The sequence below is a fragment of the Protopterus annectens genome, chromosome 6.part0, assembly GCF_019279795.1.
Source record: "Protopterus annectens isolate FY-2018-M chromosome 6.part0, PAN1.0, whole genome shotgun sequence".
NCBI classification, from domain to species: Eukaryota; Metazoa; Chordata; order Ceratodontiformes; family Protopteridae; genus Protopterus; species Protopterus annectens.
In genome coordinates this window covers 1,896,109,136-1,896,123,697 of record NC_056737.1, presented here as the reverse complement: position 1 = coordinate 1,896,123,697, position 14,562 = coordinate 1,896,109,136, and positions in this window count along the sequence as shown.

Sequence of the window (14,562 nt, the reverse complement as noted above, 5' to 3'; positions counted from 1 at the left end):
TGTAAATACAGTGTTCCATACTAACAAAGTATTCCCCGTATCTCATGGGCACATGTATGTATGTGTATGTTCAGCAGGAAGGCACAAAACAAATAACATGGGTTGCAAGCAGTCAGGTAAATAGGTTGTGCATGTTGTACATGTGTGTAATATCAGTTTCAGTGCATACAACAAACATAAATGTATAGAACTTCTCCTTGTTGCATTGCCCTGACACTGATATGGGTACTAGAATAAGCATGATTATCAGGTTGTAATCAAAGAATTGTCCAATTGTGTCATGATCCTCTGTCCATGCCTACCATTAACAGCTATATGAACACCTATATACAGTGGGTATCAAAAAGTGTACAGACCCCTTTTGAAATGCCAGTTTTGTGTGCTGTATGAAAATGAGACCACAGATAATCATTTAAATTTTTTTCCACCTTGAATGTGACCCATAACCTGTACAATTCTCTTTGAAAACAAAGAAATCTAGTAGGGGAGACAATTTAAACATAACATATGTACTATATGCCGGTTGCATACATGTGCACACATGGAGGGTAATACCTTGTTGATGCACCTCTTGCTGTAATTACAGCATTCCATATTCTTGGGTACACACAAGCCATCAATTAAAGAGACTCTGATTACCCACAAATAATGTTCAGCTGTCATACTAGGATTTATTTGACATTTACCTAGTTGCCTGCTAAAGCAAAAGCCATGTTTTGCAGAGAGCTTACAAAGCATCAAAGGGATCTCAGTGTGGAAAGTTATCAGTAAGGAGAAGAGTATAAAAACAGTCCACAACACTGGATATACATTGGAAAAAGTGCAGACAGTCATCAAACAGTGGAGAACATATGGGATAACAGTGATGCTTATAACAGCTGGACATCTATCCAAAAGGGATGAAATGACAAGATGACAACTGGCCATGGAGGCTGACTGGGGGCCTACAGCAATACTGAAGGAGTTGCAGGAATGTCTGGCAAGTCCTGGGTGTGTACCACATGTGTCAACAATCTTCTATATTCCCCTTATATCTGGTCTACGGGCCAGGGTAGCAAGATGAAAGTCTTTTCATACACAGAAAAACATCCAGGGCCAAACAAACATTGCCAAGCACTACATAAAGTCTCCCAAAAGCCTGTTGGAAAATGTGTCATGGTCTTCTAATGGGACCAATGTTGAACCTTTGGCCCAGAATTCCAAAAGGTATGTCTGGCCCAAAACAACAATTTGCATCACAAACAGAACACCATCCCCCAGTGAAGCATGGTGGTGGCAATATCATGCTTTGGGGTTGCTTTTCTTAAGCTGGAACTGGGCCTTTAGTTAAGGTGGAGGGAATTATGAACAGTTCCAAATAACAGTAATTTTTATCCTAAAACCTATAGTCATCTGCTAGAAAGCTGAAGATGAAGAGGGATTTTACCTGTCAACATGACAATGACCACAAGCATCCATCCCAATCAACAAAGGAATGGCATCACAAGATGTAAAGTACAGTTTGGGCATGTGCATGCCAGTGCTCAGAAATACATCCAAGAGTACATCTATGTGTTGACCTGAATAGGGCTGTGCACAAGAGATGCCCTCACAAATTGACACATTTTTAGCACTGTGGCAATGAAGGTGGGCAATTATTGCCAAGTAAAGATGTGCCATGATGTTAGACTCCAACCCAAGATGAATGAATGCTGTAATCATCTCAACAGGTGTTTAAACAACATATCAGTTTAAGGGTGTGCACACTCATTCAACTGGCTTATTGTACTGATTTTTATTTGCATATGTTTTCACAGAACAGCTTGTTATATTTTCAATTGACTTGTACAGGCTATAGGTCACATTAAAGGTGGGAATTGCTTTGAAATGAGTTATTGTGTGTCATGTTTCAATTTCACAAATACCAGGCATTGCAACAGGGGTATGTGTACACTTTATATTCACTGTAGCTCTATGGAGTCAGCAGTACCTGACCTGTAAAACCAGCCTCCACCAAGGTAGAGTAATCCCCTTTGGTGGACAGCAGCAATACACAAACCACATAATAGGTTGCTATATTGGCTGTACAGGGACACATAGGTGAAGGCAACAACTTGGAAGCAAGTCCACATCTATCTGAACAAGCATGTAAGTTCACAGATGACTCCCTGTAAGGCTAACTATGACTAAAAATCAGACATATTCATACCACCAAGGCCAATCACAAGGGTGTCTCCACATCTGTTGTCAGTCTCAGAGACAACAACAAAATTCACCCTGTACTAGTGGTAAAGCACATCTCATACACACATGCCATGGCTACAGGCAACCTGCATCAGACAGGTTAGGTGGGAACATCACTACCATGACCCCCATTTGTATAGCAGGATATGCACATCAACCACACCCCTCTACTCATCAGTGGTGAGCATGTACATATTGCCTACTGATGGCAACAACAGCAAGTTTCCATGGGGCCTGATAACATCCCTGTCTGCCTCCTACATGAACTCAGGCATGTGCTCACAGCTCCATCATACACTATAGTCAAACACAGCCTTGCCACCATCCACACCCCATCCACATGGAAGAGGGCCACTGTCATCCCTCTACACAGAAGTGAATGGGGGATAGAGGATTATGCAATTAACTGTCCATCATCAGGGGGAATATGACACATCAGGGCCAGGAGTGCAATGTAAGATGATATTGTTTGGCAGATTAGATGGTTAGGGAGTAGTTGTGAGTGGTGGTGACTGATATCCACTGTTGATGTGCAACTTGCCAACTATATGAGGTCCTGTGTTGTGTTCTCCTGTTTATGTCTTCCAGCTGCAATGCAAAGGCCAAGACTGCCTGCCTTCACTGAGGTAGAAACAGCAATTATCATTGAAGCTGTTAACCAACAGCATGCAGTACTATTCATCAGCAGAAGACTACAAGATCTGCAGGAGAGGACCACCCTGTGGAATGCTCTTGTCCACAGGGTAAATTATGTTGACCTGCATGGCTGAACATAAGAGCAGGTCCGGCATCGTGCTACCGACCTCAGATGGCTGCTGCTGTAGCGAGGGATCTCCTAGCCACAGGTGGGGTCCCAGCCATCCAGGCCCCACTGACACTCGCCGAGGAGCTCCACGCCAACCTTGGGGCACCCACCCAAAGCATCCCACAGGAAGTGGAAGAAAGCATTGTGTAAGTGGGTTGCACCCACACAATGGATGAGGAACATGCAGGTAAGGCGCCAGTGCACATTACCCAAATGCTGTTGCATATCTAGTTGTATCTGTATAGTATTTACATGCATATGTCAGATAAGATAGTAGGTATTGATGGTGTTTAGTAATGCACAGAAGTGCACATCTATGGTGATGGACAGCATATTTTTTAGTACTGGGGTTTGTACTGTTAATGTGCAGAAATGCTGCTTCCACCCTGTACCAAGGCCACATGAGAGTCTGCTGGCAGTACCTCTCTTCCACAACTATTTAGGTCCTTCAGGTCTGCACGTGGGACAGCAGCCTGTAGCTGGTGAGTATGGAATTGTTTTGCTGTGGTTTGCCAATACCCTGTGCATGCTACTTGTCATGCACACAAATATCACACCTAGCCATAATGCATGATGTGCATGTTCACTTTTGTTGGTGTTAACTGCAGTGCAACACAGTGGTCACCATGGGGGCATATCTGAAGGGTATGTAACATTCCTGTAGCATACCTCACAACCTGTCAGTGCAAGATGCCTGGACAGAGACCAACAAAATGGGGGACAAATGAGCTACAGTAGGGACATGTATGAAATATTAATCTTATATAGTGGATACAACAGTGTACACACCTCTATTAAGATGCCAAGTGTTTCTGATATATATATATATATATATATATATATATATATATATGTATATATATATATATATATATATATATATATATATATATATATATATATATATATATATAGAGCTATACCATGACAGACCACAATATTACATTCCACATCTTTTCCAACCTGTAATGTGACCATAACACGAACAATTAACTTGTAAAACAAACAAATATGTTAGTGCACCAAATATGGGGTATACAAACCTTACAATATGCTGGATGCATATGTGTGCACACCCTGAAAATAAAGTATTGTGGAAGCAGCTTGTGATGTACTGACATCATTCACTCTATTTGGGTACACACCTGCCATCATGTACAGGGACTCAATGTAACACCAACTAATGGTCTGCTGTCCAAGCAGTATGGTTATGACATAAGGGTCTGCTGTCCAAACAGTATATTCATGACATAAGGATCTGCTGTCCAAGCAGTATGTTCATGCCATTTGCTCAGTTGCCTGCAACAGAAGCAGCCACGGCTTGCACATATTTTAAAAAGCATCAAAGGGATCTCATATCTGAAAGGTATCAGTCAGGAGTAAGATACAACAATATTACCACAGCATTGCATACCATGGAACACAGTTCAGACAATCATCTACAGGTGGATTGAGTATTGGACAACAGTGCTCTTGAAAATAACCAGATGTCCCTCCAAAACAGATGACAAGACATGTTGAGAACTTGTCAGGGAGGCTGCCATGAGACATGCAGCAACACTGAGTGAGTTGCAGGAATCTCTGGCAAGTACTGCTCGTGTACTACATGCGGCAACAATTGCTGGATTCTGCATGTGTGACCTATGTGGTAGGGTAAGTAGATGGAGGCATTTACCCACAACAAACACCATCCAGGGCTGTGTACAGGTAGCAAAACATAACATCAAGTCTCCAAAATGCGTGTGTTGCAATATGTAATAGTGTCATGAGACCAAGGTTCAAACCTACAGATAGTACTCCTAAAGCTATGTGTGGAGCACAAGCAACACCTCACTTCACCTGAGGATTGCCATCAACACGTTGAAGCTTGATGATGGCAGTGTCCAGCTTTAGGGTTGCTGTTCAGTAGCTGAAACTAGGCCTGTAGACATGGTGGAGGGAATTCTGAACAATTCCAAATAACACTCATGTGTGGACCAAAGCTGTCTAGCATCTGCAATACGGTTGAGGATGTAGAGGGGTTTCAGCTTCTAACACGACAATGAACTGAAGCATACATTCAAAGCTAGCTAAGAATGGTTCTATCTGAACACAATCAAGGTTATGAATTGGGCCAGACAAAGCTCAGACTCAACACCAATAGTAAACCCCCAGTGTGACCTCCAAGGGCTGTGCACATGAGCTGGCTTTGCAATCTGACAGAGTTGGGGGACCTTTGTAGGGAACACTGTCCAAATAATGCCAAGTCAAGATGTGTCATGCTAATATACCCCTTCCCAGGAAGAGTGACCGCTGTAGTTCAGTTAACAGGTACTTCAGCAAAGCATTGGTTTAAGGATGTTCATACTTACTCGACTGCCATATTGCACGCTTCTCATTCAGTATCTTCACAACTAATACATTTGTTTGTTTCTTGACTGGATTGCACAGGTCATATGTCACATATAAGGTATGTAATGTTTTCAAATGCAGTAATGTGGTCTCATTTTATATCATACAAGAAGCTGGTGTGTACAATTATCATATCCATGTTAAGCTTAGAAGGTCATTGGTGTAACCAGATTTGATTACACATACATTTACTGCTGCTGATGAGATCTGCAATTCAAATGTATGTCATTAATTAGTGACGTCAGTCCTCATATCATCCCAGTTATGTGTCAGACAAACACATAAGGGTTGTGAGGAACAGAGCAAACATAGGTGCCAGACATCTACACATTTAGCCATGATTTGTACAGTTGTGAGGTATGGTCTACAGTAGCTGTCAGTGTGCTATACAGATGTACAGCGATAATGTGTACATGGGCGCAGTGGGTGCTCGGGGAAGGGACGTCACCTACCAATATGACTCATGCATCCCAGAGATGTATATTTGTAGTAACAAGAATTAAGAATGGCTGCAATGCATGATGTAGAGGACCGTGTGCCATGCATGTCAACTGTTGGGTAATGTGAGGTATATGTAATATCTTTGTGCCACCTCACCTGTAACGCTGTGTGTGTGTGTGTGTGTGTGTGTGTGTGTGTGTGTGTGTGTGTGTGTGTGTGTGTGTGTGTGTGTGTGTGTGTGTGTAAACCATACTGTACAGGTATTAAATTAAATATATTATCTTCCCCTCACAGGTGGCGATGGGGGTCGGGGTCCCTCCCACGCGGAAACTGATGTCAGTGTCTCTGCAGACTCTGCCAATGATGATAGGCATAGTGAGGCACAGGCGGGTTGTCAGGGACTGAATCAGTGGCATTGGTTGGCATCTCACTTTTGTCCACCTCTTCCCCGCACACACTCACAATGCCCACACATACCTCATCACCAGTGGCCATAAATGAGGGAGAGTTGGTGGGTGGTGGCATGGGACAGGAAAGTGTGGTGACTATGACCAGTGTGTCTGTATACCCCAGCCATATCTGTATAATAGGCAAGGTCCCACACAGGCAGATGGACAGGGGTGCTCATAGGAGGACTGCTGCCTGTCATGACCCTGCCACAAGTGCCACAGCAGGTGTCACCAGATGCATGTTTTGGACCATCATGGAGGCATAGGCATGTATGGAACGTCACACCAGACAGACTTTCAGGATCCAGATGGCAAATCTTCCTGCTATGCATGACAACATCCGTGATCTTGCTGATGTCCATCATTATGCTGAGGTCATTGATAGACAGTTGGGAGAGATGGTGGTAGTCCTCGACCATGGGGTGTCTGTGTTGGAGCATGTGGTGGGAGTTGGTCATTGGGCATGTAGACATAGGACAGCACCACCAACAGCTGAAGGTCTACATGGCCATGCAAGATTTCGCTCCTGCTCCCATAGTGTCAGTACCAGCAGCATGACTGTAGAGGGGTTGCTGTCCACACCACAATGCAGCAGGCCATCAGCACATGATCCTGGCTGGTCTCAACAGGGACACAGATCCAACAGACAACAGTCATCATCAGGGAGTAGTACTACATCTGTCCTTGTGCCTGATGGTGCCAATGGAACCTCTGGTAGCCCTAGTTCCTGTGTCCGTGGCCAGACACAGTGAACTGTACACCCTGCCGTGTATAGTCTGCTGTCTAACATATCCCTGTATAGGGCGACAACATGGCAGAACTGTGTGCATCCATACCCACACACATCACCATCACAGCTAGGGCACATCCATACTTACACACACCACCTCTGCATAGACCATTTAATACGCAACCCCCTAACCCACTCACACATGATGTCAACCAATCAGGTCAGCCTAGGCCTCTGGCAAACCCACACCACACCCTGTGCATATGATGATACCTGTGCCACATCCCTATCATCCATACCATCAATGCAGGGACATGCTAATATGATTCTGATGCACAGGGTGAATTTAGTACAGTTTAGCAATGTAATGCTGTGTAAAATGTTGTCAGCCAGCATGATTAATGGTTACACATCAGAGTGTGTAGCTGTCCAGCCATGATGCATTATTGCTGTTATTAACACTGAATGACTGTGGTCCCCATAATGTATTCTGTTTGTATTCTAGGTGTCTGTGTGTCAGGAGGATGTAGCCCTGCAATCCTTTTCTATAAGGGGTATGGCAGTGTGGTAACACATTGACTGTGTCATATCCAGGGTACAATTAACAGGTCTGTATAACAGTTATTGCATGTGCCATATGACTGATAGGGCTGAGGGGTGTATATAGGTAAGTGCATGATGGCTGATGTCAGCAGCTCTTGTATAGTAGACAATGGTAAGTTTATTGGGTGGCACACACCTAAGGTTTGTGAATACCACACACACAGAGGGTAATGTGTTGATGCAACACACAGAGAATACTGCTCACATAAACACACGCACACACACACACACACACACACACACACACACACACACACACACACACACACACACACACACACACACACACACACACACACAATCACAATTGCCAGTGTTGGGTTTGAAACCCCCACCCATTTAGTTATTGGTAGTACAGTATTAGGTAGTTATCACAGGGGGCACGGAGCTCATAGGGTGTTGTGTTTCCAAAATACATGTATAGTGATTAACATCACATGTTCTTGTAAGGTATGGCAATGAGTGGTGTAGTTGGTGTGACAGTTTTCATACTACTGTCATACATGAGTGTACACACTCCCAACCACTGCTCTACACACCAATGCATGCACACATGCATGCACACGCACACACACACACACACACACACACACACACACACACACACACACACACACACACACACACACACACTTGCTAGTACTGACATTAGCAGACCAACCTATCCTGTTATTCATACCATACTATTCCATACCATTGTACAAGTCTTATAGGGCTGAAGAGTGTCTACAGATACCACTATGGTTGATGTGAACAGCGGACCTCATGCAGTAGACTGTGTGTACCATGGCATAAATATGAATCCATGCCCATCCAATGGATGTTATTCACACACACACACACACACACACACACACACACACACACACACACACACACACACACACACACACACACACACACACACAATACTCTTCTCTCACACACATTTGCCAGGACTGGGAGTAGAACCCCTACCTATCTATTTATCATTACTACATTGTTACGCATTTATCGCATGCACCATGGAGGTTATGGGGTGCCACTTGCCCACAGCTACGTCTAAGGTGAGGGACATCACCAGGCCTTGCAAATTATGGCAATGGGGGATGTACTGGGTGAGAGAGGCCACAAAATACTGTAATCTACACGTATACACACTTACACACAATAATATGCACACACATACACACACACACACACACACACACACACACACACACACACACACACACACACACACACACACACACACACAGACACACTTGCCAGAGCTCATATTAGAACCTCTGGCTATGTGGTTATTGGTATTATAGTGTTATGCAGTTCACACACACACACCACAGAGCTTAAAGGTTGTGGAGTGTCCCAAGGTACCTATATAGTTAATAACATCTACAGCACTTGTAAGGTATGGCAGTTGTAGTTGTACTGGGTGAGGCAGACCACCAACTACTTTCACCCACATGTTTGCACACTCACTAACAGTTTCAGATGCACTAATGCACACACACATTTGACAGTACTGAGATCCATGGTTTCATAGGTGTGTACGTGGCAAATGGCCATGGAGGCTTTACAAGGGTAGGCCATGGGAATACACTGGCATCATGCCACCTGACAATACTCTCCAGTGTGTCTACTGAGTATAGTCACTGGAGTGATCCCCAGGGTGGGTATTCTACTCACCATCCATTCCTCCTGATTTCTCTTGAAGAGGACCAGTGATGTGCTTGGCTTGACATGTATGTGGCATCTATTCCATGGTGTGGCCAGTCTCTAGGTTGTGAACCTGTCCCTCCAGCATCTCCTATCGATTGTGAGGATGGGGTTGAAGTATCTGGGGCATGTATTGTGGACAGATTGGTGTCTTTGGATGTAGCATTCATGACAGGGTTGGGTCAGACATGACTGTGTATGTCAGGCAGAGATCGCACCTAAGTAACCAATGTGAGACTGAGATTCATTGCAGTTGTTGGAGTCTGTCCATACGGAGCAAATATGTAGTATCTAAGATCCTCTTTGTGAAGTACATTTACAGCCTCTCCTGTTGTTACTGGCTTCCAGTGGGGTACATGTCAAATGGACCATAGTACACATTGATTGGCCTACTGAGGGGGTGTGTACAGGGAAACGCTGTCCTTTTACTTCCTGGATTCAACACCATGAGTCAGGAGAAGTGACACAAGGAAGGACGTTCGGAAGACAGTGGCAGTCTGGTGGTCACCATACAGCTCACTGTGAACCTGTGTTAGCAATTCCATTATACAAACATCAGTGTTCAGTGGACTACCATCAATGTATTACTTTATGGGAACTATGTCATACCCAAAGGGGATGGTGGCATATCATCTGGCATTGAGTTTTGTGAAGGAAGTCAACTTCACATGGGGGGGGGTAATAAATGCACCCACCTTGTAATCATCTGGAAACATTGTTAGCCAGGGTGCCTTTGTATTGGGCTGGTCCTCAGAGGTGTGGATCTAAAACCTGATGGAACCCAGGTCCACAATGTGGGAGACTGCACTCATGACTGTTCAGCAGTCTGACATGGAGTCTGCTGCTTTCACACTGTGGGTTCTATCTGTGAGCCAGTTTGCAGGCCACCTACTGATGTAGGTGTGGCTGCCTACCTGACTGTATTTGTATATGATTCCTGAGTGGGGAGAGATATCCAAGTATTAGATGGGCAGCCTATCTTGTTATCTATTCCATACTGTCACATAGTTATTGCACATGGCACAATGCTTATAGGGCTACAGAGTGTTTACAGGTCCCTCTACAGTGGATGGCAACTGTGGGCCTTGTAATGTGGGCACTGGGACATGTACTGGGTGGGCAACAGCAAAATGTAGCAAAACCTACCCCCCAATAGTATGGTTCTCACACAAACACAACAACCCCCCCACAGACAGGATCCTGTTCAAACACACATACACACACACGCAAACACACACACACTTGCCCAGAGTGAGATTAGTACCCCTATCTATCTATTTATTGCTACTACAGTGTTACACATTTATCACACAAGCCACAGAGCATATAAGGTGAAGGTTGCCCAAAGGTACTTCTAAGGTGAGGAACATCACCAGCCTTTGTAAAGTATGGCAATGGGTGATGTACTGGATGAGAGAGGCCACAAAATACTTTAACCTACACATATACACACTTACACACACACATTTGCCAGAACTGGGATTAGAACTCCTGCCTAACTAGTTATTTGTACTATAGTATTACACACTTATCGCACGTGCTACAGAGTTTAAGGGGCTGAGGCCTGACAAAAGGCACTTCTAAGGTGACTGATATCTGCAGGACTGCTAAAGTAGGGAAAGGGGAAGTGTACTGGGTTTGAATGGACCCAAAAGCTTTCACTTGTAAACACACACACACACACACACACACACACACACACACACACACACACACACACACACACACACACACACATACACACACACACACACACACACACACACACACACACACACACACACACACACACACACACACACACACACACACACACACACACACTTTTACATTTATCACAACTGAGATTAGAACATCTACCTAACTAGTTATTTGCACTATAGTGTTACACAGTTATTGCATACATCACAGAGCTTATAGGGCTGAGGCCTGACGAAAGTGACTTCTATGGTGACAGACATCTTCAGGACTGCTAAGGTGGAGTAATGGGAAGTGCACTGGGTGGGGAAGGCCCATTCATTCATAGACCCTACTGACATTTCTCTAAGTGTATGAGCATGCCTAGTGTGACCTTCTATAGTACATGTGGGACTCCATTCCAGGGATTGTTGTACTCCAGTCCATTTTGTTTTGTGCTACAGCCATACCTCTCAATCTGTTGGTGCAGTATATCTGGAGATAGCCTATCATAATGGGGGGCAATGGGCCATACAGTGACTGTGACTATTTCTCTCAGTAATGTATAGGTTGCTAGGCTTGCAGGGCTTGTTTTAGCAGACATCTGACATATATGACATTTGACACTGCCATGTATTGATTCAGTACCATGTGACATACCTCCTCAGATCATCACAGTGATTTACCAAAGGAATATAGGATGGATGGTGCACACACCAGGATTATGGGCCAAATGCTATGCATTCTTGCACAATACAGCCTGTTGAGAGGTGTGCCTACAGGCAATTGACTGCTGGTGCTGTGGAAACAGTCCGGCACCTTGTGATATATCACAATGGTGGAATCTCTGTGCATTTCTGTTCTGGCTTGGTCTGATTTCCAGTCCACAGTTGGGTAATATAAGTCAGACAGGATCAGGGTGACAGGCAGACTTCTGATAGATTTGTAGGGGATAAGATATGTGGGGGGGGTGTCCTGGGTCAGATATGTTTGCCTATAGCTACCAGTACTTTGCATTGGAGTCTTCTCAATGGTTGACTGCACTTGGAGGGTCATGTGGGTGTCAGACTGTTTAACCAGTCTGGAGGTGTGTGTTTGTCTCACATATATGTATGGCCCACCTCATTTTGCTTAGATGACCATATTTTTGGATCAGGATGTTGCACATGATGAGTAATAAGGGAAGGGTGCATTACTTCCCATGGCTGTGGGCCAGGGTTCTGTGGGTGCAGACATGTCAGCATCTTCCAGGGTTAGGACTGCCTGCATTGAGTGCATTACCATGTTTAGACTCCTAGCCCTGCCTGTTGACTGTACAAAGTATCACAGAATGCCCACATCCATGACTCAAATATCTTGTTGGTTACCCAAACAAGTGTGGTTTTTAAGGACAAGTGGTTTGCAAGTCATTCAGAGTTGAAGTCAGATATTACTGACAGTTGACATTGCAGTTTCAGACTCCATACCCATCAGACATTCTATGCTACTACAATCATTCCATCAACTTTGTAACATTATTAGAGCAGTATTTCAAAGATGTCCTTCTCTTTGGAGCTTTTTCATCCCATTATTCATTGCTTTGTCCAGATTTCTGGCTCTCTGACACTGGCAGGTTTCCTCCTAGCAGTTAGTAGCATGGCCTTTCTTTGCATTTTGTAGACTGAGTTATGTAGGTGTTATGGACTCCATGACACTCCCTAACAGGACACTGTGGGTGAGGTATAAGCAATTGCCAGAGGCCTGTAGGCCAGGTGTGACAGATGCAGGCCATCTGTAGCAAGGCAGTGCATTCTGATGCTCATATATTCCCAGGCTGCTGGCAGTAGACAACCCTGGCTTGGTGCCAGTAAGTTGATTGTGGGTGTTACTGACGACTGGTTTCTGTTTGTGTTGAGGCATCACTCTAGTTGATGGCTGGATGCTGCTTAAGGCTAGGGTCATGTTACTGCATTTCTATGGGACTATGGGGGGGGCACATCTGTACACAATACACATTTGCAGAGACTGTGCTGATATTTGCTTAACATCTTGGTCCCATTTAGCATAGCGGTGTGCCCTACCTTTGAATCTACAGGCATAACAGTATCAACCACAGGTCAGATTGTTCTGGCATAAACATTTGTAGATTTAGACTTCTTACCTTTAAAAGCCATACTGCCACTGCCAGACCTGCTATGATATCACTGTGTAAATGTATGGGACCCCAACTTTGACATCCATGCATGTGACCTATGACCCCCCAGATATTTGGCTCACCACATATACTGCAGTGGTATTTGTCAACTAGGGTGGTACTGCATGGTGTGGGTAGGCCAGTACTAGGGATACACTTCCTGCTGTCCCATAGAGCTGTCAGTTGTCTACTGCTATCCCAGTTAGCCACCCCATTCCCTTGCATGCTCGATCAATAACATAGATATGCTATCAGAACATTCCACTCCATTCATTTATTTTGTTAAGGAGACTGGCTTACCTTGTGCCTGAGGCTGTTGTGAGGATGGTGCTTGAGGACTGACTATGTTGGATGCATGCATTACACTGCATATACATGGTAAGGTATAGGTGGTGTGATGCTTGGCATCCATTTTACTGTGTGTACGAGTCAGAGAGAGAGATCAGTCCCCGAGCCCTACAGTGTCAGTGTATGTGCTATACATTGCCTCTTTGCCAAGGCCAGGGCATACTGGGCATGCTTCCATCTACCTACAGGGGCAGGCTCAAGATGTTCCTCCTCCCAGTGGTGTAACTACGTTTTGAAGCACCCTGAGGCAAACTTTTCCTAGGTGCCCCAACCCCCCCCCCCGGGAACCCAAGCCATTGAGATGACCGAAGCCAAATGGATGGAACAAAAACAATTTTCAACAGAGGCTACCATTGCACCATCAAATATGTAAGGACTTAAACATTCAGAATCCTGAAGTCTGAAAATTCAAATGCCTGTCAATTTTATTTAACATTTGTTAATCAGGCCATCTGACTTGAAACAAAAAAAAAAACAATTTTCAGCAGAGGCCCAGGAAGAAATAATGCAGACATGTCTTTGTAACATGGGAGGACAGTAAGTAATTGAATTAAACTGAAAACATCCATGCGTATCCTTTACTTTAAGCCATTGTTTAAAATTATACAGGATTGTTTCTTTAGCTTGTACTCACTGCTTGCCAGGGCAAGATTTTGCTTCCCAGTTACATGGAACTGGATGAAACAAAAGTATAAGTCTATAAATTAATGTGCGAGTAAGTGCAGTGGAAAATATATTTTTGCAGAGTCCCATTAAGCTGCAGATTAATATATTTTTGACAAGTGGTAGAGACATTTATAGGAACAGCATGGGTAAGGACATTTTGCCCTCTTTCATCTTTCAAGCAGAATCATAAAATGCCAAAATAGATACATTTTCAGCTCTGCAGGTAAACTCTAAAAGAAGCTAAAGTAAAAAAAAGCATACACACACAATCCAGCACAGTCAAATCCAGAGCCAACAAATGTGTGTTTTTTTATTTATAAAGTATAATAGGCAGAAAAACAGCAACAGGAAACTAATA